The sequence below is a fragment of the Corvus kubaryi genome, unplaced genomic scaffold, assembly GCF_017639235.1.
Source record: "Corvus kubaryi isolate FWS band 111438036 unplaced genomic scaffold, C.kubaryi_AGA036_p1.0 split1-131, whole genome shotgun sequence".
Classification (NCBI taxonomy): Eukaryota; Metazoa; Chordata; class Aves; order Passeriformes; family Corvidae; genus Corvus; species Corvus kubaryi.
In genome coordinates, this window is record NW_024582073.1 from 24,085,377 (window position 1) to 24,091,605 (window position 6,229).

Genomic DNA, 6,229 nt, shown 5'->3' on the forward strand with positions numbered 1-6,229 from the left:
TGCAGGAGGAAAAAAGTGGTTCCAGGCTAAGGCATTTGTATGCGGCTCAGAAGGACTGGATTCTATTTTTGTCCTTCTCACAGACTACTAAATTAGCCACTTAAAAACCCATTTTTCATGGCCAGCCATGAACTAGGTACAGGGTTTTGATGAAAGCCTAAATTCTAATCTTGTGCTTTTATGGCTAAAAATGTAGCTGCAATGTAATGTAATTAGCTGTAATGCTATTTTCTCCTTAATTTATGGGGATGTTATCAAAATACACTGAATTCTGTTCGTGAAACTCTCAGCTTCTACCCTGTTGTATATCACTGAAAAAATGCATAACAAAACTGATAACTCTGCCTTCAGAGCAGGATTTGAACAGTAAGTAGTAAGGCATGGAGTCCCACGTCAAGCACCAAAAAGAGAACAAAATATTGACGAGTGGCTCATTAAGTGACAACTGTCCTTTCTGTCCACTAGTGAGCTCCTGGCATTAATGACTACCTTGCAATCAAATACAACAGAAGGCAAATCAAAATTTTGCAAACAATGCAATTCCTGGCATCTTCTAACTGCAGAATGCTTGACTTTGCAGCCTTAAAAGCTTTTAAAGCTTTTATATTATTTTTGTGTGGAATTTAAAAACACATTACGTAAAACAAAGCATTAAGAACATAAGAGGAAGCCTTGTAGATTAAAAGTGCATTAAGAGTGATTTTTTGAGACAGGGCAACACATGTACAAATCTCATAAAATGGTATGAATCCTTTTTAGCAGGGATTGAGTCAATACAATCCACTGGCAAGTAGAATCACACCAACAGATATCAGTAGAACATGTAAACCAACTTTATGCCATCTGAAGCTCCCTGTAAATGTGTTCATCAGGACATCACCTCAGTTACTAGAATACAACAAAAGTCTTTCTGAAGTCATAACAATAATTTTTTTTTAAAAAGAAAGAAAATTCTCAGCACATCCTACTAATTTGAGTTAATTTACTGCGTCTATAATGGATATGCAGTATCAGTTTGTTCTCAGAGTAGCAACATCTCAATAATTCATAAACAATCACAAACAAATATTCTAAATCTGCCTGCAAAAGCTCCAACTTTGTAATTTATTATTAGAGTTCTGGAGGAAATCCAACCATGCTGAGAAAATCCGTGCTGGAAAAGAGAGTTTGGAAGGAGAGGTAATATGTTTTATTAGATGAAATCAGACCAAATACAAGGACTATAAGCCTGAAAGGGTTTATTTTTCCAATTATATCTGATAAAATATAATTATGTTTTGGTACAAGCCTAACCTTTCTCACAGATTACAGAAGTATTACTTTAAAAGTAAAGCATTTGCAAGAAACACTTGTACAATAAAGCCAATAAAGCTTAAGATAACTTACAAGTGAAAAAAGATTAGAAGATTTATAATAATTTACATTGTTCTCTACATAACTCTAAAATTGTGTAGTCAGCTAGTAATCTTCCCCTGCTTATCTGGATTTTTCTCATAGCAATGAAAAGAGCAAAACTAAAAAAAATTTAAGTGTTATTTCAAAAACAAAAATAGGTGCAGAGAATTCACTGGCATAAAAAACCTTGAAAGGCTTTCAGTTCATTTTATCTTTAAGGGACTACAGTTCAAGTTCATAGTATCCCTTAAACTATGAGAGATGTTTTGATTTCAGCCAGACTCCTCAGATATGTTTATCTTGTCATGGTATTTGGAGGTGTCTGCATTTTTTTCCTACTGTAATCTGTGTTTTTCAAAAAAAGACTCCACTTCTCATAGCAGAATCTGAACTAACACCAGAGATCTTAACTGTTAGGCACTAACTGGTATTTGTGGTTTATTCAGACAAGCTGGAGAGCTGGTGAATTTTTATAATGTTTTGATTAATGATTTGCATTGATTTTTTTTTCTGTGTGGGTGTGAATTCTTTGACTTTATGCTGGGAACTTAAGCAAATACTGACATAAGGAATCTCTCTTTTAATTATAAGAGTAAGAAATACATCAGCAGTAACTCTGGAAGGCTCACTGGGTCAGGAGCTACCATTAAAAGCAGGAAATTTTGTCTGTGAGAGTTATCAACTTCTAACTTTGAGTATTTCTATCTTGTTTTGCGACCACTGTTGATACTGACCAGGATTCAGAGCAGGCAGAGATGGGCTGTGAAATCAAAGTTCTCCACTGACTCACAAATATGGAGTTTCAGGCCCAGATACCTACATCTCCTAAATCACACCTGGAACATCCAGCTGTACCACACAGGGAGTATCTCAAACTACGGAAAAGGGCACGTGTAACACAATACTGCCTGGTAACACTTAGATACTGTAATTCCTATCCAGATATTTTAGCATGTCCTTTCTGTGCCCCCTCGGCTTTTAAACTCTTTTCAAATGTTCAGTGTGGGATCTATGAAAAAAAAAATCAGGTCTCTTTTACTTTAATTTATACAGTGACACAGAAAATAGTCCTTTTTGAGAAAACAAGGGCTGGGCTGCAGTCTGTCAGATGGTTTGAAAACTGGCTGGATGGCCAGGCTCAAGGAATGGATGACATGCAGTCAGTGGAGAACACAGTGTGTGTCAGATGGTGACACAGAATGCACCCTGAGCAAATTTATGGGGGCCAGATTAAGGAGTGCTGACATGAGGACTGGCAGAACTTAATCCAGAGAGATCTCGATAGATTTGAGGATTAGGCTAACAGACACCTCAGGCTTGATGGAAAACCCCAGGCATGAGGACAGGTGGGAAACTGGCTGAGCACCAGCCCAGGAGAAGAACCAAGGAATCACAGTGGTGTCAGGCTGAGCACAAGCCCATCTAGGCCAACGTGCATTCTCACTGCAAATAATGCAAACTGCAGCCTGGACTCCATTGAGAGGTGTGGCAAGGAAAGCATTACCCCACAGTCATTAAAACAGAGAAATGAGGAGCAAAAAAACTGTCACAGAGGCTGAAAAATTCTACTTTAATTCAAAGTTCATCCGGTTTGCATAAAAAGAAAGAGGAGAAGCTTTCCATAGAAATGGGCGTAGCCTAGCTGGGAAATTAGAAGGTAGCAATCCTTGCCAGAGCAGTGACTTTGTGGAATACTCTTCTGCCTTCAGCAGCAGGAAAAAACAATCAAGCCAGTTGCAACATGGAGTTTAATAGCTTATAAAAAGACTGATGTAATAATGTGGCACATGACAGCAAGTGGTCATGTAGGACATCTCATCCAGTCCTACATTCCTCAATTCTACATGCATGAAGAGTGATAAAAAATGAAAGAAGATAAAGAACGGTTTCTGAAACATAATAAAGAGGAGAGAAAAGGAAAGAAACTTATGGGTGCTGGAAAACAAAGTCCCTGGGGATTATGAAGAGGGAAGCATTCATCCTTGAAAACTTGGTGATTTCCTTGTTGGAGATCACAGCATTGTCTCAATATGCTCTGATGTCACAACCTTTAATACCCCTCATTTCACAGCACAATTTCATTGTGACAGCTGCTGGAAGCATTATGCCTCCGACAAAATAACAATAGGGTGTTTTATACAGTGTATTCCACAAGATGTCAAGTAAGAGATGATCCAAAGCAAGGCCTTTCTACCATTTGGCCATATCATCATAAGCACAGACAATTTGAAGCACAGTGCATGGACAAATACATGACCTTGAAACAACAAATTTATTTGTGTGCAACACTTTGTGTTTTAGGTCCTAGTGGTTTTTCAAAACCTCTAATGGTTTTTAGTTTTGCACATTATTAGGTCTGATTAATGGTATTTGTACTGCTCATAGTGATGGTGTTCTTATTTATTAAAAGTAATTGAGAGGGTAATTGAGCTCTGCATCCATAGTTTCATGTTTTAAATAACAAATTTAATTCCTCCTTTTGTTACATTAATACATTAAAAATCTTGTTAAAATCAAGAGTAAAAGAAAGAGAGTGGAAGAGGTGGCAAAGGCAATCAAACAGATCTGTTTCCAAACAGATGGGTGTTTCCTCAAGGATGGGATCTCTAAGGTAGGTGTGCTGCTCTACAGAAACTTCAAGGAAATTATTTCATCACTGCTGACCTTCAGTGTTCAGGCCCCATCAGCCACTACCAGACATGAGAGCCCAGAGTGGGAGTGTATCAAGTGAAACTGCTCTAGAACAAGATAGAAGGGAAATTACTGTCTTCGGTTCTACCTCTCCCTCTTCATGGGCCTTTTTCATCTTAGGTCTGAAGTCACTACATCATTTTGAAGTTTATTTGGGAGGGAAAATAATCACAGAATCATGTGGCTGAAGTTGCAAGACGGTATGACAGCAATGTAAGCATAACCCTGGACTCAGGCAGCTGGATGGAGCACCATTGAAAAAATTACTGCCCATAATGCCATGCCAATTCACAGGACAAGGTGTACCAGGACATTTTTCATAGCTTTTGTCTTTATTTATCTTTATTTCTGCCAGAGGCTTTGCCTGCCAGGAAAGGGAGCTGGCTGTGTCACAGCGGACACAGGAGGTTCCCACGAGGAAGCTTTGCCTTTGACTTGGGGAAGTCAGATAATCTGGTTTTATTTGAGTAAATTCTCAGCCAGTGTTTCCTTTTAGGTCACATTGCTACAGCAAAGTTTTAAAATGGGTCAAATAAAACTCCCGCACAAAATGATGCACCCACACAATTGCATTAACCCATAATAAGCAGCATTTTACAAACTGAATTACTATAAAAATATATAATGTATTTACAGGTATTAAAACTGACACTAAATACCATTTTATAAAATCAACTACTGCTTAATGACAATTAACTGTGTTCCTTAGACCCACTGACAAACCTCTGTTGTCAGTTACCATAAAGGATATTAGACTTGTACTACTACCAGTTACTCCATTAGTGCCCCTGAGAGCTCTAAACGCTTAACCCCACAGTAAACTTACATGCCAGCCTATATCAAAGGATAAAATTTATCCTCTTATTCTGCTTTGAAAACCTAGGAAACTGCACTTTAAAAGCATATTGAAAAGATGTGGTATTTAGAACTCAAGATACAAACATGAAAGTTCACAGAAAAGCTGTTATTCAGTCCTGATGGCAATGTTGGGGGAGCAGGGTTAATTATATGATAATACTCAATCTACTGCTTTGTGTGCCTTCCTGGGCTGGTCCCTGTCAGCATGGCATGAATCACAGCCTAAAGCCTTGCTGGCTCAGACTCTGCCATACTTGCCATTGCAGGATGAAATGCCAGTGGGAACTTAGTGCCACTGCTCATGCCAACGCTGTGTTTATTGCACATGCCTCAGTGCTTACTTAAAATCAGTAAAGCAGCTTCTTGTTCACAGAGAGATCAATGCCAACACCAAAACTGAAACCTCTGCCTATGAGTGTACCAGATGCTGTGCTGCTTTCCCTTGAACCAGGATAACTCCAGGCTCTACCCCTGGAACATCCTGCTGAGTACGCACAATTACCCTGAATCTGACACATAACACAGTGCAGGACTGATGCACCCCCAGCAGATTATCTATCTATCTATCTATCTATCTATCTATCTATCTATCTCTTTCAATAGGTAACAAGATAAAACTGCAGGTTGGGAAATTCATGGAGCACTAGTTTTGGTATGAAACAAAGTTGCACCTTTCTTGAAACAATTATAAAGTGGATTCAAAGAAATTAACCTTGCCTATGTCCGGCTTTTATTTGAATACTGTCATGACCGGATGAGTGAATCCAGGGTGTCTCCCTCAGTCCATTTTGTAGCACTCTCCAACTCTTCTCAACAATTTCATATTCAACATCACCATCTTTGAGATAGGGACCTGCAACTTAGAGGAGAAAACATCTGCAGACAATTATCTGTGCAATGCAACATCTTGAGGGATATAAAGCATTCCAGAGAAAACAAGTATGTCCTTTCCAGCTCCAGAAATCCCTGAGGAATGAGCACTTTTATATTTGCCATATTACTCTGAAAATTACTACTCAAGCTAAACAAAATTCAGGTTAAAAAAAGTAATAATAAAAAACCACTTTATTCTACTCCAACAGAAATTTAAGGTACAAGTAGCCGGCAGGACAAAAGCTCTTACAGCTGGCTGGCACTTTGTCTTAATCTCCAGAGTGTCTGATGCCTCTTCAGTAAAGAGCCAAGAAGGACGCATTTGCAGGAGATAGGGCTGGAGCCAAACTGACTGTGCAAATCTTTACATTCCAGATACACATCACAGAATAGGCTCCCCTCTCAGGTCACA